The sequence below is a fragment of the Anabrus simplex genome, chromosome 3 (assembly GCF_040414725.1).
Source record: "Anabrus simplex isolate iqAnaSimp1 chromosome 3, ASM4041472v1, whole genome shotgun sequence".
Lineage (NCBI taxonomy): Eukaryota > Metazoa > Arthropoda > Insecta > Orthoptera > Tettigoniidae > Anabrus > Anabrus simplex.
In genome coordinates, this window is record NC_090267.1 from 459,363,920 (window position 1) to 459,387,767 (window position 23,848).

At 42.8% G+C, this 23,848-nt stretch overlaps 1 protein-coding gene across 2 annotated transcripts in view; it reads right to left on the reverse strand.

The window, feature by feature from the left end:
- LOC136866508 (proline-rich protein 5) overlaps positions 1-23,848 on the reverse strand; it is a 290,564-nt gene that overhangs the window by 199,906 nt on the left and 66,810 nt on the right. Inside the window, exon 1 of one of the 2 annotated variants that reach the window (XM_067143545.2) lies at positions 6,082-6,499. The exons of the other annotated variant lie outside the window; for it this stretch is intronic. The gene's annotated coding sequence lies outside the window, so the exon portion shown is untranslated. Of the gene's footprint in view, positions 1-6,081; positions 6,500-23,848 lie in introns of those variants that run through there. 2 annotated transcript variants of the gene reach the window in all.

Below are 23,848 nucleotides of genomic sequence, written 5' to 3' on the forward strand. Positions count from 1 at the left end.
GAGCTCTCAGCTCATAACCACAATTGCTAACGGGCAGAAAACCCCTAAATACAAGGAGCACTTGCTCCCAGCTATTAACCTCAAGCCTCTCTAAGGCACCCTTACCACAACGCCATAAAGAGCTGACCCGCTCTCGATCTTTCAAGCCTATCCAGGCAATAACAGACTCTTATCCAAACTGCCATCAAGGCATACAAAGAAACAGGGGTATTTAATACCCAACCTACAGGGCCTTCGCATGAAGAAAACTAAACATCAGGTTAAGTTACTGGCCCAAAGTACAGAAGGGATTGGAGGCGTGAACTTGCACTCCTAAATACACTTTTAAAACCTAAGTGGCTCTAGCCGAAACACAGGGGCTAATCCCAAGCTAAGGAGGTGACCCGTATGAGAAAACTTTAATATTTTAAGGAAGAGAAGAAACGGTTATGAAAACGTAGTCACCGCAATTTCAAAATGAAGGGGAGTTCGAGAGGGTAAAGCACTCTCTATCCCCGCTTTACGGTAAAAGAAATTTATAGATTTTACGTAGACAGAAAAGAATTTACATTTTAAAAAGGTAGGTTACATACTAAAGGTTTCGAACCCTCCCCGAGAGTTAAACTGCTGAGCTAGCAAGAAATGAAGATGTTAACAGGCCATTACCTTGTAGAAGAACTGCTGCTTGAAGAAAGAGGCGCTTCCCGCCCCCTGCTACATTTCCACACACACTAAGTTAGATGTTACTGAAGTGGCACCGAGACAAGAACATCAGCAGTTTATATACCCTCGTGGAACATTCGAGACCTTTCAGGAATGAGTAGACACACCCTTTCGCTTTTATTGGATAGCTTAGAGCAACATATCTATGTCGAAGAAGACGTACATGATTGGTTGGAAATAAATTAAAGAAATTTGGGATTGGCTAAATTCAAAACAGGCGGATAGAAAGGATTAATGTTGCCAACCCAAAGATAACAGAACAGAATATAGTAAAAACAAAACGTATGAATACTAAATTTCTTCAAGAAGCTTCAATCCTCCGCACCACAGTGCGTAATCATAGTTTTTAGTAGAGACATCTGGTAGAGAACGTCCACACTTCTTGATCAAATACAAACAAAAACACATCAAACTTCACACAGAGCTATCTTCGGAGAAACTGTTGAGTTAATACAGTTTGTTAAAGTTCAGGCTTTCTCCTGTAGAGGAGTTTCAACGGGCGCAATATTTGAAGTAGCGGAGGTGTACCGCCCGGTACAATAATAATAATAATAATAATAATAATAATAATAATAATAATAATAATAATAATAATAATAATAATAATAATAATAATAATAATAATAATAATAATAATAATAATAATAACGGCCTCTGTAGTGAAGTGGTTAGTGTGAGTAGCTGGCACTACCAGAGTCTCGGGTTCGGTTCTCGGCTGCCACGAAATTTGAAAAGTGGTATGAGTTCTGGAACGGTGATGAGTCAGACTCGGGAGGTCAACTGAGTATAGGGAGTTCGATTCCTACCTCTGCCATCCTAGAAGTGCTTTTCCATTGGTTTCCCACCTCTCCTCCAGGAAATGCCAGGATGGTACCTAACTTAAGACCACGGCCGCTTCCTTCCGTCTTCCTTGTCTGTCCCTTCCGATCTTCCCATCCCCCACAAGGTGAGGCCGCTTGGGCGATGTACTGGCCCTCGTACCCAATTGTATCCCCCAACCCAAACGTCTCACTCTCCAGAACACTGCCTTTGTTGCTGTAGAGGTGGGATCCCTCGCTGAGTCCGAAAGAAAAACCAACCCTGTAGGGTGAACGGATTAAGAAATATTAAGAGGTGTTTTTTGAGATTTTGATTGAATACTGTACAATAAAACTTTCACCAAAGGACCAATAATTACAAATGTATTACAATTAAACAGAAGTATAGCGCGATTATACAAACAATAAAGCACTTAGTATTTGACATCAGACTAAGAAAGTAACAGACACTAGACAGAACTACACAGACACATTTAGTAAGTGAGACAGCCAGACTGAAGAATGCTCGCGGCAAGAGGGTGAATAATACCCCAAGTGTCCATGATCTTGGCTGCTACCCTTCGTCATAGCACATGCTACACGTTGCGGGCACGGTGGCCTGTACGAATCAGTAAGCCGCATCGAACGAAATTTTGTATGTATTTCTGCTAAGTATTTTACTTAACGATTAAAGAAATTAATGGACATAATTGGCTGATAAGAACAGGGTCTGCACAAATAAAAATACATAATTCCCAGTTTCAGAAAGTTAAAATGGAATAAAAATTGAATGTTCCTCCACAAAGAGGAGGGGCGGGCCCCCTAGTCGCCGCCACTGATTGCTGCTACGTTGTCCAGTTCGCCAAAGACTGGTACACATTTTGACATAACAGAGTCGCGGATTTGACAGAAAATGTAAGTTTTGGAGGACATTACCTCAAGATCATAAATTACAGCCAGATAAATCAGATATTTAACATTTCAGGACCGATGTAAAAATAAACTATTTTTCTACTTTCGATATGTAATGTCTATTTTCGAAATTTTAGAGTGCTTTTTACACCTACATCGCTGCTCTAGTGCAAGTACAGTATTTCCGGTGTCTGTTGTTGTTATTTGCTTTACGTCGCACCGACACAGATATGTCTTATGGCGACGACAGGATAGGGAAGGCCTAGGAATTGGAAGGAAACGGCCGTGGCCTTAATTAAGGTACAGCCCCAGCATTTGCCTGGTGTGAAAAAGGGAAACCACGGAAAACCATCTTCAGGGCTGCAGGGGTCGAACCCACTATCTCCCGATTACTGGATACTAGCCGCACTTAAGCGACTGCAGCTATCGAGCTCGGTATTTCCGGTGTCAGTATATACTATAACCTTTCAATGATCTCGAGGTCAAGAGCGAAGGAACCATTGAAAGTTATAGGTAAATAGATCAACAGAAGCGGTGCAGAAATACACAATCAGCCGGAATACGTCCAGTTTATACTTCCAACTACGTACGAAATCGAGACACCTCGCTCATCAAATGGGATTTTACGGAGTGAAATCGGGAAATTCATAAGCTCAGAACCCCGTGGTATTCGGAGGATTGAATTAAGAACATGAGTTGGGATATAAATAGAGACCAGTAGATGAAAGATCTCATATCAACAGCTGTGAAGGAGAAATCTCATATGTAACATTCAGGTCCAGAAACGTCGCGCTGCGGAGGCCATGGAACAGTTTGGAGCAGTGCAAGTTCTACCATCAAGAAGGCGTATGCGGAGTGACGGATCGTATGCATTCGAGAAAATAAATGAATAGCAGAATGTGTTCCTTTGTGCAGTTCCGTGAATGAAGAGAGTGACTGTGTTAGGCAATGTTCCTCAAATGTCAAAAACATATGTAACGGAGATTACAACATAGCAACTTTAGCATGAATCATAAAATGCGAACCAAGTATTATTGTGATGTTATTAAAATGGGATTTTGTTTTATGACAATGTATGAAGAAAAAACAGCGTAAAAGGTTGTTTCGAGAATAGCTCTGATACATACTGAAGGACTTGAGGAGATTATAAGAGTTTTAAGATATCCTAAGGTTTAAAAGAGTTCAATAACTAATTATACAGCGCCGATATACGAAGGCGAGTTTAGTAAACGAAATTTTGAATTTCAAAAGTCTGTTTAGTACTATCTAATTTAATTTGTACATGTTTCAGGGTAGAAGAACAACGAGACTGGTTAGTATTATGATGAAGGCTATAGCCAAGACGGAGATGTGTGCCTAAGCCGAGACTGGGATCCTGATGGGTCCGAGTTCTGCTGGAGTGGCCACAATTACATGAAAACAGATGTCCTTAGCTACCACAGCCTAAAGGATGGGATGCACAACAGTGTCTTCGGATGTTAAGTACCCAAGCATTGTCTTCCCTTATTCTATTTTGTAGAAGCTTATAGTAGTGTTAGATTTGCCATCATAATGGGTGATTTTGAAAGAATACGGCTTGAGTAACCTAACGTGTTTGTCATTATGTATCTGCGTGAAGTGTTGTTCCGATCATTGGTAGGAGTGGAATTTGGTATATCGTCGGTGTCAAGTAGTAGAAGTATACAGGCATGATTATATTTCACCTAATGTCCTAATACTGTCTGAAAAATCGTGAGAATTTATTTGCGATGAGATAAAATCGAGTGCTGTGTAGATAAGTTCAGTGAGTGATTGTACGTAATTTATGTCAATGTCGAGATCCTCTTGGAATAACTTGTGCCATAGAATAATTTAATGAAGTGCGTACATGCTGTAAGTGATATGATGTTTTTGAGTTTCTTCGATACCTGCGCTTGTATATTTGAATAGTGATGTAGACATGGTGCACGTTTTTGATGAGATATGGTAAATATTAGGGTCGTCGAATATGTTATGATAAAATAGTTGATTATTATCAGAATGAGGTTTGTTGAAACTGATGCTTCGGTAACGTGGTAAATCTTCGAGAAGGTCAATGAACCTAGGGTAGTAATGTTATGTGAGGTGTTCATCATGTGATTTTAAAGATTTTGAATAGGCAAGCGGAATAATATGATGCTAGTATTTTCAAAGGTATCCCGGGGAGATTAAATGTTAAGCATTTAGAAATCGTCAAAATACGAATTTACGGCACAGCATAGAAGTAGAACGGATGCATTATCGGTTGAATTGTTAGGATCTTCGGTAAATGACATATCTAAACAATAAAATAAGTGGTTTTAAGAGGTTAATGCCACCTAATGAAGTGCATTGGCATTCAAGGTAATTGCTTGCTGTAGTTATTTGGCAGTAGTATTATTTTCAGGAAACACTGGAGGAGAGCAGATGCAGTACAGACATTCCGATATTATCGTTTCATTGAACATGTCAGTAGTTAGATGTCGTTGATTTTCAGACACGGCGAAGCTGAATGTTCCCGATGAGTGTGACTGTACCATGATTGTTCATTTATTGAATTTATTGTGTCTTTTAGATGATTGTCAGCTAATTATATTTTTCTCTTGCAATGTTAAGGAGACTAACCGTCAGGATATTCAAGTTGTATATTAGATAGCTAGACATTTAAATGATCAAACAGATAGAACTGGGGAAGGCAAACTATGGGTAAATATTGACTCAAATGAATGAACAAAGTGAATGATTTTACAATTGGCAGATTTTCAGAACTGTTAATAATTTCATTATTTGTGAAAATATTTTAGATATTGTGATGAATTATTTAAGAGTTTTAATTTAGCGTCAGATAATTTTCTTTTTAATGTGTTTGCGGAACCAACAAGGAGTTTTTTTTTTTTTTGCTATTTGTTTTACGTCGCACCGATACAGATAGGTCTTATGGCGACGAAGGTATAGGAAAGGCCTAGGAGTGGGAAGGAAGCGGCCGTGGCCTTGATTAAGGTACAGCCCCAGCATTTGCCCGGTGTGAAAATGGGAAACCACGGAAAACCATCTTCAGGCCTGCCGACAGTGGAGTTCGAACCCACTATCTCCCGGATGCGAGCTCACAGCTGTGCGCTCCTAACCGCACGGCCAACTCGCCCGGTCCAACAAAGAGTAATCAGATGCGTGTTACATGTCATGTTGTCTAATCAAATGATCATTATTATTATAATATTTTCTTAATAATTACCTAATTAAATGGAATATCCTTCCAAACTTTTATTGCGATATTTCATTTTAAAATTATAATTTAAGAGCCTTTACATAGTTAGGTAGGACGTGGAAATTACTCTGTTTGAGCTGATGTTGGAAGAAATTTGACCGGTACTCGCCGAATGACCATGCCCGCGAGTGGAGTTTCTTGCGAACCATTGATACTAGCCGAGGTTTAATTGAAGAAAATCATGTCATTTCGTACCACCCACATCCACGAACGGTCACAATACTTTACATCAGAATGCCTGTATTTTTATGATGATGTGCACACATGCCATCAATAGAGAGTAAATTAAAACACATGACTACACGACTGATAATTTGGTAATTTAGCTTTCATATTTTTAGCACTTTACTATTATATAAATTAGAATAATCTTACTTTTGTAAATAATTTAATTAAATTATAACATACGGGTTTAGTAGAGGCTGCTCTTCGGCGCAACCGGTGAGATGCAAGTCCCGTAGTATCTATGTAGAGCGGTGATACAACAGATGTAAACAGGTTTCGTAGTCGGGGAAGGTCTTCTTCGTGTCGTAGCAACGGATGAAACCGATTATCTTTTCACTTATTATATGATAACTGATATGATATGTACACTGAGGTTCCTTCCAGTCTAACTTTGGCGATTGAGTATAACAGTTGCAGTTTGAGTATTAAAATAATGATATCGCAGGTACAAGTGTGATGGAGTGTAACGAAATTCTTCAGCAAATTTCAATGCAAAGATGACCTAGAAATGTCTACCAACAGTCCTGTCAGAGCGTTGTAATCACAGGCACATATGTTGTCCCTCTCCGGCTCGACTTGGCCGGGAGCCTGTCTGGCAGTGACTGCCGTCTTATCACTGCCAGCTGTAGAATGAGGTGGAAGTGATATCGCATACTGCAGCGTTCAAGGTTACAACAGTCCTTTATCAATTTGGACTCAAGCATTTTAGAGCTTCAACATAAACCGGGGAAATATTGCAGTGAACTCTCGAATAGTTTTGTTAAAAGCAATAATAATTATATTACTTCTACGCCTCACTAACTACAGTACTTGTTCAATTATCGGAGAAACAGAGGTGCCCTAAATTTCTCCTACAAAATAATAATAATAATAATAATAATAATAATAATAATAATAATAATAATAATGAAGAGTCCGCCTCTGTGGTGTAGCCGTAAGTTTGATTAGCTGCCACCCCCGGAGGCCGGAGGTCTATTCCCGGCTCTACCATGAAATTTGAAAAGTTGTACGAGGACTGGGGTCCACTCAGTCTCGAGAGTCCACCGTGTAGAGGGGGTTCTAGTCCATCGTCAGCCATCCTCGAATGGGTTTTCCGTGGTTTCCCACTTCTCCTCCAGGCGAACGCCGGGATGGTGCCTAACTTAAGGCCACGGCCGCTTCCTTCCCACTTCCTTGTCTATCCTTTCCTATCTTCCCATCCCACACAAGGCTCAGTGAGAGATCCAACCTCTACCGCCTCTAGAGCAGTGCCGTGAACCGAGAGACATTTGGTCGATAATAAAACTGGGGCGAAGGACCAGTACCTAGCCCAGGCGGCCTCACATGCCATGCTGAACAGGGGCCTTGTGGGGGATGGGAAGATTGGAAGGGAGAGACAAGGAAGAGGGAAGGAAGCGGCCGTGGCCTTAAGTTAGGTACCATCCCGGCATTTGCTTGGAGGGGAAGTGGAAAACGAGGGAAAAGTAGTTTGAGGATGGCTGAGACGGGAATCGAACCCCCTTTACTCAGTTGATCTCTCGAAGCTGAGTGGACCCCTTTTCACCTTCGTACCACTTTTCAAATTTCGTGGCAGAGCCGGGAATCGAACCCGTGAATGCGGGGGTGCAACGAATCACACTAACCACTAAACCACAGGTAAGGTAAGGGTTATTCTGCCCGAAGGCAGGTCCGAACCTCCGGAGAGGTGTTCCTGAGCCGGAGTTTACGTGCGGTAGGGTGGCCAGTTCCTTTCCGCTCCTCCATTCCCTTACTCCCCACCAACAGCGCGTGGCAACCCATCCAACTCCTGACCACGCCCAATGTTGCTTAACTTAGGAGATCTCACGGGATCCGGTGTTTCAACATGGCTACGGCACTAAACCACAGAGGTGGACATTATTATCATTTATTTTCCAAATACTGTCAGTTTTTTAAAATTTGCTTTACATCACACCGCCACAGATAGGTCTTATGGCGACCATGGCATAGGAAAGGGCTAGAAGTGGGAAGGAAGCTGCCGTGTCCTTAATTGAGGTACAATCCCAGCATTTGCCTGGTGTGAAAATGCGATTCCTCGGAAAACCATCTTCCAGGGTGCCGACAGTGGGGTTCGAATCCACAATCTCCCGAATGTGAACTGATGGCTACACGACCCTAATCGCGTGGTCAACTCGCTCGGTTGGCAAAATTTATGGACGGCAGATGCAGAAAGTGTCCCCATCTCCGTTGATTAAATATCAGTTATTTAACATATTACAATCTGCGTATGTTACATATTGAAATTTTACACCTTGGCATTGCTATATACAAATACACGTTTTTCCTGTGCATGAACCCATTAACACATAGCTTATAAATAAATGGGATAATCGTTCACTTGTTCTATAGTCCATATCATTTGGATGGGGGTTAACATTTTCTCTCCTTCCTAGCCTTTTCCCAATTACCTGGAGTTGGTATTTAGCCCAGTTTGTCGGCCGGATGCCCTTCCTGGCGTCAACCATGTATGGAAGGATATATGCCCTATTGCGTATTACTTTCATGGTTTGTGATAGGATGAGTTATATGTAGAACTGGGTTTTTAAGGCAAATGCCTAGTTTGGACCTTAGGAACTAATATGAAAATTTAAAAAATATGTTGATGAACTCCTTACATTCATAGAGTTTTATAGCAAAGCAAAGTCACCTCCGTACAGGCCATGAAGGCCCTTGGAGGAGTGGAAGGTAAAGGCTTCCACCATTGTTAACCTCGGCACGTGATGGGGTAGAGTGGTTAGCTCTACGCCCGGCCGCCTTTGCCCCCAGGAATTAACCTGGTACTCATTTTTGGTGTAGGCTGAGTGAACCTCAGGGCCATATGCACCACCCACGTCCTTCCGGGCGAACCGAGCACGCCTTTACCGCCTCGATAGAGTTTTATAGTGCCCTAAGAAGCCTATTTAGACCTTTAGAGCCTATTTTAATATATAATAGTCTAAAATGACTATAAGTTACTGTATATTTAAAGTAAAATTCAACATCTGTAATTTTTACGATCATGTAATGTACATCCCTAAATGACGAGCGGAACAGCAGAGATTGGGTTTTAGGGGATGAAGTAAGTGACAAGTGGGCTAGTCTACTGCGGAAGAATCCAGTTTTTTCATGGCTGAAAAGGGTACATCAGGTATTGGATGGGTAGACTTGCGTAGTGAAATTGAATTGAAAAATGTAAGTAAATTTGCCTGTGCCCCTCTAACATCTGTGATTGTGAAGTATTATTTTCCTGCTTTCAAACTAATTTTAACAGACGAAAAAACCAGTCTGACTGTGGAAAATTTGGAGAAGATTATTGGTATGTACTGTAAAGCTAACTACGAATGAAAGTGCTGTAGGGAGGTTTCTCACAAACAAATGAACACAGAGGCTACTCTGTTCGCGTTTACATCGTTATGGTATGTTTACGGTGCTCTTGTGATCAGTGATTTTAGTATTGAGGTTTTAGTTCAGGCTTATTATAATTTTTCATATAATCGCTAAGTGACATTGACAAATGTATTTTTAATTCTGTCTTAATTTTGTAGTTATTCTTATTAAGAAGCCTCCGTGGCTCAGGCAGCAGTGCGCCGGCCTCTCACCGCTGAGTTCCGTGGTTCAAATCCCGGTCAATCCATGTGAGATTTGTGCTGGACAAAGTGGAGGCGGGGCGAGTTCTCCGCGTTCTCCAGTTTTCCCTGTCATAATTCATTCCAGCAACACTCTCCAATATCTTTTCATTTCATCTTTCATTCATTAATCATTGCCCCAGAGGGCTGCGACAGGCTTCGGCAGCCGACACAATTCCTATCCTCGCCGCTAGATGGGGGTTCATTCATTCCATTCCTGACCCGGTCGAATGACTGGAAACAGGCTGTGGATTTTCTTTCTCTCTTATTAAGAACAGATATACCACGTTTCATGAAGTAAAACAAGATTACTTTACAGTTTAAGTGTATATTGTAATATTTTAAAGTCTATTTTCTGTCTATTTATGTATTTTTAAAGCATATCTGAGGTGCCAATTTTCTCTTCTAAAAAGCCTATTTACTTGTCTTAAAAGTCTGTTTTAAGTGCCTAAAACTAGTTTCTAAGAGCATAAAATCCTAGGTCTAGTTATATGTAAACGAAGACGTGCGTTGAGACGATCACCTACATCGAGAAGTAGGAATTTACCAAATGTGGTTAAAAATTATCGGTCCAGCGGGGATCGAACCAGGGCCCTATGAGCTGAACGCCACTACGCTGATTATTCAGTCTTGTAACCGGACTTAATAGAGGTTACATTTTACGATACAAACCGCGGAAATCCTATTCAGTTGACTGGGATTTCAGTCACAATATACAAGCAGTTCACAGCCAGCTAGATGTACAGCAGGTAGAATAGAATCGCGCTAATCGCTTTTGCCATTGCCAGGCGTGTAATGAGGAATCTGGCCTTGAATACCATGCACGGTTTGAGGTTGATAAAGAGAAAACACGTGAAGTATGGTATACTCCTCAACACGGCCAGTGGTATGTACGAGTAGACGAATAGTTCCACTCTGTTTAATGACAAGAGACCGCATATTAGTCAAAATGCCTACGCTTTACTTTTGCAAATATAACACGAATGATTCATATTAAAGTCTTAGGTGTTGTATACATTAAAACTAATTGTGCCTATTTTATTGTGGCGGTGCGGCATTTATAGAGCAAGACCACACACACACACTTTTCTCTCACGGTGCCCGACAAAACTAACTTGAAACATCTTTCGGACGACCATTTCAATAATACCGCTGGAATATATTTACCTTGGGACAGTTTTATAGCAAGTGTGTTTCGTGAAACTTTCAAGCGCCTTTTTCTACCTTAACACTTTTTCATCTCTTTGTCATGCATAGAATGCTCCTTGCGACAGAGTTCTTATCAGAATAACCTAAAGTTTTCAGAGAATGTTTGAATATGTACAGGAATTAAATGTAGCTCTGCAGTTTATTATCAGCGAATATTACCTTCGTATTTTTGCTCCTATCTGCCTCTGTGTTGTAGTGGTTAGTGTGATTAACTGCCAGCCCTGGAGGACCGGTTTCGATTCCCTGCTTTGCCACGAAATTTTAAAAACTGTTACGAGTGCTGGAACGGGGCCACTCAGCGTCGGGAGGCCAACTGAGTGGAGGGGGATTCGATTCCCTCCTCAACCATCCTCGAAGTGGTTTTTCGTGGTTTCCCACTACTCCTCCAGGCAAATGCCGGGATGGTACCTAACTTAAGGCCACGGTCGCTTCCATGCCTTCCAATTCTCCCATCCTCTCCACAAGGCCCCAAAGACAGGTTTATCCGGGAGCTGACTTCCTTCTTACAGAATACTGTTGATCGCAACTGCATTAGCTTTACTGCACCTTGATTAAATTCCACTCACTCACAGTTCCCACTCTAGGACAAGTGTTTCAAGCAGTGTGCTTGCTGTGCTGGCAGTTTTAAAGGTAAACTGTTGCACACTTTACAAAATCTGCAGTAGTGATTTCTAATATTTTGCGGTAAGGATATGCGCAATTTTGCTGTAATGAAAATCGGAAGTTTTTAGTAAAGCTACGCTGCCATGTTCATGTCATTGATTACAATCTTGGTCCTATTATGTTCCCTGCATGTTAAAAAGAAGAACCCATGGCCCAAGAGCCCTGAAGGGCCATGGCCTACCAAGCGACCGCTGCTCAGCTGGAAGGCCTGCAGATTACGAGGTGTCGTGTGGTCGGTGCGACGAATCCTCTCGGCCGTTATTCTTAGCTTTCTAGACCGGGGCCTCTATCTCACCGCCAGATAGCTCCTCTATTGTAATCACGTAGTCTGAGCAGACCTCGACTCAGCCCTCGGATTCAGGTAAAAAGTCCCTGACCTGGCCGGTTGTCGAAGCCGGGAGCTCCGGGTAAGATGGAGGCACGCGGGGCTGGCAGAGTAAAATGTAGCTTCCACCGAAATCTCGGTCTCATTTTGACTGTGACGGTGTCGAAGCAGCTGAGGCTGATGAAATTAACAAGTATTGCGATTTTTTAAAATCTAATGACAATTAATTAAAAGTATATTTATTGTCCTTATGGATTAATCAGATGGCTGAACCATTTCCTACTATTAGGGAAGCCATTCTAAGTGGATTTTCTCTCTCAAGAATGGAGTCGGCAAACACTGCTGTAAATCAAATGCTAGTGTTGCAATGGAACAGTTATCCCTGGCAATATTCTTATCAACTGATTTATTATCGTAAGCTTTCCTTGCATCATCTTGATTATATGCCTTCTTTTCCTGCAGAACATTTTCTATCTTCTCTTTTTGCTGTCTTGCTTGGTAGATGAAACATATCCCATTTGTCACACGTGTGTACTTTAGATTTAAATAAATATGTTCAATGTGAGTCCGCCTCTGAGGTGTAGTGGTTAGCGTGATTAGCTGCCACCCCCGGAGGTCCGGGTTCGATTCCCGGCTCTGCCACGAAGTTTGAAAAGTGGTACGAGGGCTGGAACGGGGTCCACTCAGCCTCGGGAGGTCAACTGAGTAGAGGTGGGTTCGATTCCCACCTCAGCCATCCTCGAAGTGGTTTTCCGTGGTTTCCCACTTCACCTCCAGGCGAATGCCGGGATGGTACCTAACTTAAGGCCACGGCCGCTTCCTTCCCTCTTCCTTGTCTATCCCTTCCAATCTGCCCATCTCCCTACAAGGCCCCTGTTCACCATAGCAGATGAGGCCACCTGGGCGAGGTACTGGTCATACTCCCCAGTTGTATCCCCCGACCAAGAGTCTTGAAGCTCCAGGACACTGCCCTTGAGGCGGTAGAGGTGGGATCCCTCGCGAGTCCGAACCTGGAGGGTAAACAGATGATGATGGTGATGATGATGTTCAATGTGGTGAACATTGATTCATATATTTTATTTTCAATTCCTTATTCATTGGATGTATGCATTACATTTCAAAAAGTAAAAAGTTCGGAGATATTCAAGGTGTGATATTTGGTATCTGGTATGGAGTTAAAGATACAGTGAAAAATAAGGGAAATTTCAGTGCCGGTCGTGTGAAAGTGTAAGAATCGATAATTAACAAAACTACTGGAGTGTAGTCGAAGTCCGGTGATTAGGAAATGAAGTCTTGGAGGAAGTAGATGAATATATTATTACATGGACAGTAAAATGAAGGTGAGACGGGTAGGTCGAATTACGAATGAAGAGATACTGAATCGAATTAGCGAGAGGAGAATTATTTGGCGAATTTGAACAGATAAAGAGATATAATGGTAGGGCACATCTTAAGACACCTAGGACTTGCTCAGTTGGTTGGTAGTGGTAGACCAAGATATGAATATTACAAGCAGATTAGAGCAGATGTAGGATGTAGCAGTTACGTAGAAATGAAAAAGACTAACACAGGATAGGGTGGAATGGAGAGCTGCATCAAACTAGTCTATGGACTGATGACTTAAACAACAATATCTGGTATTTAATGTTAATATATTTTCATGTACGTACAATGTGCTTTTTGTACAACCAATATGATTCTACCTTAATAGCACTAAGTTCGATTTATTCATATTATTACTGTTATTATTGTTAACACATTTCGTTTCTTCATTCTATTGATATCATTATTTTCTTTGCATCATTTAAAAGTAATAATTATTATAAGAGTGTTCTAGTATCTTTTTTTTACAATTTGCTTTACGTCGCGTCGACAGAAATAGGTCTTATGGCGACGATGGGATAGGAAATAGTGTTGGCTACTGAATGCATGATTCGAAGCACTGTATCGATTCATTCAAGTGTCCGAGTGAATCGATTCACAGGAACGGCGAGCTCACGGCACACGATTCAGCTTACTCTCAGTGGACAGTGCTGAGTGGCGCACTCACTGGACGTTGACGGGGAGCCGAGCTTCCGCTGCAGCGAGACAGTGAATCATGGCACATCGAATGAATCGTGAACGAGCGCGGCTCAGTGAGACACATGATACACACGGCTCCTTATCGGCTCACTGGACACGCGGAGAGCCGAGCTTCCGCTGCAGCGAGACAGTGAATCATGGCACATCGAAAGAATCGTGAACGAGCGCGGCTCAGTGAGACACATGATACACACGGCTCCTTATCGGCTCACTGGACACGCGGAGAGCCGAGCTTCCGCTGCAGCGAGACATACAGTGAACCATGGCACACGGAAAGAATCGTGAACGAGCCGGCTCAGTGAGACACAAAATACGCACGGCTCCTTATCGGCTCACTGCAGCGAGACATACAGTGAGCCATGCTACACTGAAAGAATCGTATGCTATAATGGACTCTCGAGCTCAGCTCATTTGAAAATAATACCCATTTGCATTCACTGTCCTCTTCTTACAGGGAGGTTTAAATAATAGATGGATTTATTTGCAGTGTTAAAAAGGTAGTCACAACATAATTCTGAAGTAGCTAGTAAGTAGGTAGGCTATTAGGTTATACTATTTATTAGTTTAATGAATCAGTATTAGGCTATAACTTAGTTGGCATTTGATAATTAAACTCGAATCTAACCTGCCCTATGACTATGAGTCATGCTCATGACCACTCAAAAGTACCTGTTTTGTATTGGGAAGAACGGCTCAGTATTTTCTCAGTTCATATGTCACATCGTTGCACAAGACTTCAATCATATGTGGACAGATGCAATAACAGTATGCTGAATCAGAAAACCAGCGGGCTACTGTACATCTCGGGTAGCCTATACAAAATATGACGATAAAAAATCCTCAGCTGATAGAAAAATACATATTTTCAAAAATGACTGAGCGAGTTGTCGTGCGGTTAATATCGCGTGGCTATGCGCTTGCATTCGGGGGATGGTGGGTTCGAATCCCATCGTCGGCAGCCGTTAAGATGGTTTTCCGTAGTTTCCCCATTTTCACACCAGGAAATTATGGGACTGTACCTTAATTCAGGCCATGGCTGCTACCTTCCTAATCCTAACCTTTCCCACCCTGCGTCGCCGGAAACCTTCGATGTATTAGAGTAACTAGCATTTTTTCCTAAGAAAGGAGTTCATAGTATGAAGACCAGATGGCAGCTGCGAGCACTGAATGCTGTTGCTGCTGTCTTACCAGCACATACTACACAGATGCAGTAGGAGCGGTGACCAATGAGCCGTGAATCGGATCAGTGTATCGGTTCAGTAACGTGAACGGAATCAAATGAATCGATTCAGTAAAATGAATCGAATGTCCCATCACTAATAGGAAAGGAGGAAGGAAACGGCGGTGGCGTTAATTAACGTGTGGAAATTGGAAACCGTGGAAAACCATCCTCAGGGCTGCCGACACTGCGGTTCGAACGCATTATCTCCCGGATGCAAGTTCACAGCAGCGCGCTCCTGACCGCACGGCCAACTCGCTCGGTGGCCTAGGTTAAGACTGGTTGAGTGTAAGACAGGTAATGCATTCCAGCCGGGCTGAGTGGCTCAGACGGTTGAGGCCTTCTGAGCCCAACTTTGCAGGTTCGATCCTGCCTCAATCCGGTGGTATTTGAAGGTGCTCATTCTCGTATTGGTAGATTAACTGGTACATAAACTAACTCCTGCAGTATTAAATTAGGGCACCCCGGCGTCTCCGAAAACAATACAGGTATTTAGTGGGACGTAGAAACCAATGGCATTATTATTACGGGGAATACACCCGTAACTTCCCCAGAATGAATAAAACAACGTATCTAAGAGACGGGTACAAAAACACTGTTCCCGTCAAGAAACAGCAACACGGCCTTCTGGCAGATTCCCTATCTGTTGCTTTCCTAGCCTTTTCCGAAATGATTTCAAAGAAATTGGAAATTTATTGAACATCTCCCTTGGTCAGTTATTCCAATCCCTAACTCCCCTTCCTATAAATGAATATTTGCCCCAGTTTGTCGTCTTGAATTCCAACTTTATCTTCATATTGTGATCTTTCCTACTTTTATAGACGCCATTCAAACCTATTCGTCTACTAATGTCATTACACGCTATCTCTCCGCTGACAGCTCGGAATATACCACTTAGTCGAGCAGCTCTTCTTCTTTCTCTCAATTCTTCCCAACCCAAACATTGCAACATTTTTGTAACGCTACTCTTTTGTCGGAAATCACCCAGAACAGATCGAGCTGCTTTTCTTTGGATTTTTTCCAGTTCTTGAATCAGGTAATCCTGGTGAGGGTCCCATACACTGGAACCATACTCTAGTTGGGGTCTTACCAGATACTTATATGCACTCTCCTTTACATCCTTACTACAACCCCTAAACACCCTCATAACCATGTGCAGAGATCGGTACCCTTTATTTACAATCCCACTTATGTGATTACCCCAATGAAGATCTTTCCTTATATTAACACCTAGATACTTACAATGATCCCCAAAAGGAACTTTCACCCCATCAACGCAGTAATTGAAACTGAGAGGACTTTTCCTATTTGTGAAACTCACAACCTGATTTAACCCCGTTTATCAACATACCATTGCCTGCTGTCCATCTCACAATATTTTCGAGGTCACGTTGCAGTTGCTCACAATCTTGTAACTTATTTATCACTCTATAGAGAATAACATCATCCGCAATATATTACATATTACATTGTTGATACATGCGAATGAGAAGAAAAAGTACTAATCAAGCTAACTCTGCTTAAGATTGTTAGATCAAATCCCAGCACTATCCACGTCGGTCAATCATAAGTCATTACTGATGAGCATTTAGGGCGGTCACCCAGGTGGCAGATTCCTTACATGTTGTTTTCTTAGCCTTTTCTTAAATAATTTCAAAGAAGGTGGAAATTTATCAAACATCTTCTTTTCTTTATCTGTTTATCCTCCAGGGTCGGTTTTTCCCTCGGACTCAGCGAGGGATCTCACCTCTACCACCTCAAGGGCAGAGTCCTGGAGCTTCAGTCTCTGGGTCGTGGGATACAACTGGGGATGATGGGCAGTACCTTGATCAGGCGGCTTCACCTGCTATGATGAACAGGGGCCTTGCGGGGGGGTGGGAAGATTGGAAGGGATAGACAAGGAAGATGGAAGGAAGCGGCCGTGGCCTTAAGTTAAGTACCATCCCGGCATTTGGTTGGAGGAGAAGTGGGAAACCACGGAAAACCGCTTCCAGGATGGCTGAGGTAGGAAATGAACCCACCTCTACTCAGTTGATCTCCAGAGGCTGATTGGACCCCGTTCCAGCTCTCATACCACATTTCAAATTTCGTGCCAGAGCCGAGAATAGAACCCGGGCCTCCGGGTGTGGCAGCTAATCACACTTACCACTACACCACAGAGGCGGACCATCAAACATCTCCCTTACTAAATTATTCCAGTCTCTAACTCCTCATCCTATAAACGAATATTTGCCCCAATTTTTCTTCATGAATTTCAACTTTACTTTCATACTGTGATCTTTCCTACTTTTAAAATCACGACTCAAACTTATTCCTCTACTAACGTCAATCAAAGCCAACTCTCCACTGCCAGCTCGGAACATACCGCTTCCAACTCTCAAATCTTCCCAGCCCAAAGTTAACATCATTTTGGTACCACTACGCTTTCGTCGGAAATCAGCCAGAACAAATCTAGCTTATTTTTCTTGGATTTTTCCAGTTCTCAAACGAAGTAATCCAGCTGAGTGTCCCATACACTAGAACCATCCTCTAATTATGGTATTACCAGAGAATTATATGCCTTCTCCTTTACATCCTTAAACACATTTACAACCATGTGAAGAAGTCTTAACCTTTATTTACAATCCCATTGCTGTGATTACCCCAACGATCTTTCCTTATCTTAACACCTAGGTACTTACAGTGTGTCCGTGAGGAACGTTCACTCCATCAACGCAGTAATTAAAACTGAGAGGGCTTTTCCTTTTTGTAAAACCCACAGCCTGTCTTTTCCCCCCGATTACCTGTTGTCCATCTCACAACATTATCGAAATCTTTTTGCACTCAAAATGTTTAACTTATTCATTACTCTCTACAGTACAAAGTCATCCGTAAATGAGTTCTATCTATGATTCCAGTTCTTTACTGGAATCATTTACATACAGTAGCCTATATAAGAAAATATAAAGGTCCAATAATCAGGGCGTGAAATCGCGGGGTGGGGTGGGGGAGGGAAGGATTTCCTGCCCACCAACAATTTTATCTCAAAAAAGGTGCCCCCCCCCCAGTAAAATTGCCCGTGGAGATTCGTTCATTATAAAATAATGAGGAAAATGTAGAACACATTTTTTTTTCCGAAATTACTGTGCATAGTTTCATAAAATTATCACCAATAATTCGAATGACTGTCAGACTTTAAGCAAGAAAACAACGCAGCAGTGTCAACTCCGCACCTGCAGCCTTTTGTTCATGTTTCACTCTGGCAAATCCATCTGAAACTGGGACAAAAATTTAACTTACTGAAGCTCTCCTCCCTTGTTATTGCTCTAAGTAGCGCGAGCTTACAACATTCCTGTACTTCTTGCAGACGGTGTGTTTCCGATAAGTAGCCAATAGGAAAATATTCACTAACGGTGTGTACAAACCGACAAGTTTATTCAGTCAGAACTTAGCCCTGGTAGAGGAAAGTTCCACTAATAAAGCAATAAATCAGGACAAATCGCGCCTCGTCTGGCCTTTCTTAAGAAAGGTGGTGGTGGTGATTATTGTTCTAAGAGGAAGTACAACTAGGCAACCATCCTCTACATAACACTAATCAGAGGGAAAAATAGAAGGGATCCGATACTTAGAAAAATGAAGATATCGGCCAAAGGAAGCAAGGGAAACGAAGGGCGTGAAAAAGAAAAACTCCCTAGGCCTCCATAAGTAATACCGTCGGGGTCGGAAAAGAACAAGAGTTGACAAGAGAGGTCGGATAGGACAGATAAAGTGAGGAGCCTGGCACAAGTAAGTGGAAGCAATGCCAGGACACAGCTAAGGACCCCGTGGTCGCCAACCCACGCTCCAAAGTTCAGAGCCCTTGGGACCCCTTTTAGTCGCCTCTTACGACAGGCGGGAGATACCGTGGGTGTTATTCTACCGGCCCCACACACAAGGGGGTTTCTTAAGAAAGTGATAGTCTCTTATAAACTTCTCAGCTGATTCGAATAACTTGTTATAACAGCAACATTCAAACAAAACGATCTAAAATTTACATTTTTCTGGTGGAGGGGGTAATTTACTTACAGGGGAATTTTATACCGCCTCTCCCGACGAATACTATCTGAAATAAACACTAGTATTTAAGCCTTATATTCCTTCCCCCCTCCCCTCCACCGCCGATTTCTTTATGATTTCGCACACTGCCAATAATACTACCTTGAGGAATTCCCCTCTTAACGATTACAGGATCAGGTATCATTCATTTTAATGGCGCCTTTCTGACGTTAGATTTTTCTAATACGTCGTAAGTCCATTTCAGGGCGAAATTCTGGTAGCCTTGCAACTCTCAATACCATTTTCAGGTTACGGAGACTTCGCTGTGATAGTAATAACTTCATGTTGTTTGAATGTCAACAAACAGTCTTACCGAGCTCGATAGCTGCAGTCGCTTAAGTGCGGCCAGTATCCAGTATTCGGGAGATAGTAGGTTCGAACCCCACTGTCGGCAGCCCTGAAATGGTTTTCCGTGGTTTCCCATTTTCACACCAGGCAAATGCTGGGGCTGTACCTTAATTAAGGCCACGGCCGCTTCCTTCCCACTCCTAGCCCTTTCCTGTCCCATCGTCGCCGTAAGACCTATCTGTGTCGGTGCGACGTAAAACAACTAGCAAAAAACAAACAGTCTTATGGCGTTTGCAATAGAAGGAAAACGTTGGACAGAAGCCACAGATAAGGAAACTCAACAAGAGCCAATGTATAGAAGGTCAAAGATAACGAGAGAAGGACAACCATGCGGAAGTGTCGCGACTCCGGACGATTATTCAGTACTAGCATGAAACGAATGTGTTACTACATTACTGTAGTAAGCTGATGTACATGAACCCCTGGAATTGCCTGATGGTGGCGACTGCTGTTATTAAGAGGATGTACAACTGGGGGATCATTCTCTTTTAACACTAAGGAAAGGAAATATGAATAGTTTTGACCTTTCGAAGAACAAGGGTATCAGAAAATCGAAACAGATAGGTCACGAAGAACGTGCAAATGACCTTAGGACTTACAAACCAAATACAGCTGGATTCAGAAGGGAACAAACATTCAGGATTATGAAGCAGTTGAGAGCAACAGCACTCCAGTTTCTAAGGCACAATTCCGCGATACTAGTTGAGGATAAAACCAGACAATATGCAGTTGTATACCCATACTCATTACGGGCAGGGGTGTCTGGTATTGAAAATGAGTCCAAAAAGGTGATGGAAGGCCTCGGAAAAATGTCTAAATTTAACCCTCATGAAAATGCAGTTTCTTTCTTTCTTTCTTTCTTTCTTTCTTAGGGCCGGTTCTACCATCTGCTGGTAAAGTGGCTGGCAGCTGCCCGGGAGGTAAACTACCTGGAGGTTTAAATCGGCTTGTACTTTGGCTTGCGTCCAACCACCTGCGCGAAAGCGCTAGGTAGCTACCCGGAGCTAGACACCGATATATGAAGTTGGCTAGACTGATTTTCAGCGATTTCTCGCTTTCGAGTGTGGTGCTATCTATTGTCAGATGCATCAAAACTCATTTCGATTGTCTTAATTCCTTGTGCTTGCGTCTGCTGATTATCACCAAAAAGCCTAATAAGGGGAGTCTTAAGAGTTATGGACAATGATTTATGTCAAGCTTTCATGATTTTAATCTACGATCTTCAATATCAATACCTAACTGGGATTAAAATCTCGAGATTACATTTTCTTACGCAAGTTATAACCTGTCAGGTAAAGCAGCGTTTTTGAAAAGTATTCTCGTAGTAGATTGGTCAAATCGCTCGCTCCGTAATAGAAGGTACGCAGGTTTTCAGCGTATTTCTAATTTACATTTTAAAATGTAAACAGTCGACGTCAAGCGCGTAGTATGCAAGGGTCACGTTATGGTGACCTCTGCTATTGTAAATAGTAAATAAAGCGGCAGAGTTCATGATAATCATATCTCTTGTTGCAGGAAACGAAAAAAGAAATTGACTTTAATCATCATCATCATCTGTTTACCCTCCAGGTTCGGCTTTTCCCTCGGACTCAGCGAGGGATCCCACCTCTACCGCCTCAAGGGCAGTGTCCCGGAGCTTCAGACTCTTGGTCGGGGGATACAACTGGGGAGAATGACCAGTACCTCGCCCAGGCGGCCTCACCTGCTATGCTGAACAGGGGCCTTGTGGAGGGATGGGAAGATTGGAAGGGATAGGCAAGGAAGAGGGAAGGAAACGGCCGTGGCCTTAAGTTAGGTACCATCCCGGCATTCGCCTGGAGGAGAAGTGGGAAACCACGGAATACCACTTCCAGGATGGCTGAGGTGGGAATCGAACCCACCTCTACTCAGTTGACCTCCCGAGGATGAGTGGACCCCGTTCCAGCCCTCGTACCACTTTGCAAATTTCGTGGCGGAGCCGGGAATGGAACCCGGTCCTCCGGGGGTGGCAGGTAATCACGCTAACCACTACACCACATTGACTTTAATCCTGAGTAAAATGACATCTCTACGATCTACGTAATATATCCTATACTAATATTATAAAGAGGAAAAATTTGTATCTTTGTAACGAATAGACTCAAAAACTACTGAACCGATTTTAAAAATTTCTTCACCTATAGAAAGCTACATTTCTAGTGAGTAACATGGGCTGTATTTTATTTTCAAAACAATTCGAGGTGGAGGCACGGGGGAGATATAAAAATAATACAGGGTGAAGCGAAGTTCGCGCACTCGGGCGTCGCAGCGCGACTCCTCACACGCCAGCAATAAAAAAAAAAATGTCTCTCACAAAAGTTCGTCCTGCGAGTATATCGAAAAAAAAAAAGGTCGTTTAAGAGTGGCAATCTGGCAACACTGTAACCAGATGTAGGGTAACCACCTCTGTCAGCACGTGTTGGACGTGTTGTGTAGTTGGTGCAGTGGACAGAGTTTTGGGCTAGCTTGCAGCAGGTCGAGGGTGTCGATCCTGGTTTGAGGCGTATTTTTTTATTTCGTAAATGTAGTCTAAGTCCGCCTCTGTGGTGTAGTGGTTAGCGTGATTAGCTGCCACCCCCGGAGGTCCGGGTTCGATTCCCGGCTCTGCCACGAAAATTTGAAAAGTGGTACGAGGGCTGGAACGGGGTCCACTCAGCCTCGCGAGGTCAACTGAGTAGAGGTGGGTTCGATTCCCACCTCAGCCATCCTGGAAGTGGTTTTCCGTGGTTTCCCACTTCTCCTCCAGGCGAATGCCGGGATGGTACCTAACTTAAGGCCACGGCCGCTTCCTTCCCTCTTCCTTGTCTATCCCTTCCAATCTTCCCATCCCTCCACAAGGCCCCTGTTCAGCATAGCAGGTGAGGCCGCCTGGGCGAGGTACTGGTCATTCTCCCCAGTTGTATCACCCGACCAAGAGTCTGAAGCTCCAGGACACTGCCCTTGAGGCGGTAGAGGTGGGATCCCTCGCTGAGTCCAAGGGAAAAGCCGAACCTGGAGGGTAAACAGATGATGATGATGAAATGTAGTCTAAGTGGTATGGTATCTGGCATCTTAATCGTATACAGCGATTACAGCGCGTCCTCTAGAAACCATTTGCGCTTACATACTACGATCCTAGAAATGCACGAACATTCGTTTTCATTGGTCAGCTTTGAAAGACGCCCTTTCCACGTCGTGGGCGTGAATTTATTTACACCACTTCATCTATTAGATGCGTTACAACGTTTTCAGCGTTACTAAATTTTGTAAATGTAGGATACACGTGACCTAAGAAACGGTGTATTACTGTATTACAGTATGTAATGTCCGATGGAAATTAGTAAATAAAAAAAAGTGCGCCTCAACCCAAGATCGAACCCTCGACCTCCTGCATGCTAACCCAAAAATCTATCCACTGCACCAACTGCACAGCATGTCAAACATGTGCTGACAGAGATAGTTACTCTACATGTGGTTACAGTGTTGCCGGATTGCCACTATTCAACGTTCTTTTTCTGCCGGATATACTCGCAGGACGAACTTTTGTGACATACATTTTTTTTTTTATTGATGGCATGTGAGGAGTCGCGCTGCGACGCCCGAGTGCGCGAATTTCGCTTCATCCTGTATAGGCAAAATATCGAATTTGTCGTCTAATGACGAGACAAAGCTCAATTTAATCCTCTTGACGCAAGGAAAAAAACTCGGTAAGCCTTACGGGCCCGAAGACCATGTTTTGAGCCCGTAAAACCAACCGTTACGGAGATATTGGCACCACACTACCCCTGCTCTAGGAATCGGATAAAAGAAATGAACTGTCGTAACCATGGCAACGTCAGCTCCAGGATTCTAGAGCAGCGAGATTATGCATGTACGTGTGGACATAGCTGCCAACCAAAATTCGTACACATAAGACTTACTATTTGGAAAAAATATACTGTTGTGTAAGGCACTGATAGGACTCCTTTGGGCGGGGATGGAAAGGGGGCGAAGTATAAAAATCTTATCTTACTATATATAAAAATGGATGTGTGTGTGTGTGTGTGTGTGTGTGTGTGTGCAAATGACACATCTCCTCCTAAACTACTGGAGCAATTTCAACCAAACTTGGTACACGTATTACTTACTATCGGGAGACGAGCACTGTGGTGGTAAGCCATACGTAGCGCCCTTATTATAAAAATAATCGAGAATAGTGTCGAATTCATAGTTTTCGGAGTCGCTGAGTTGAAAAGTAATACTCCAGAATTTTAAAAGTCCAAGTTCAGCCCCCTTTTAGGTGGAAAGCGAATGGTGGGGGGATGAGGTGTAGAAATAATTAAAAGCAGTTTCGAATCCATAGATTTCAGGGTCTCTGAGATGAATAGTAACGCTCCCGATTTTTTACAGATCCAAGTGGGGGGCGAAGGG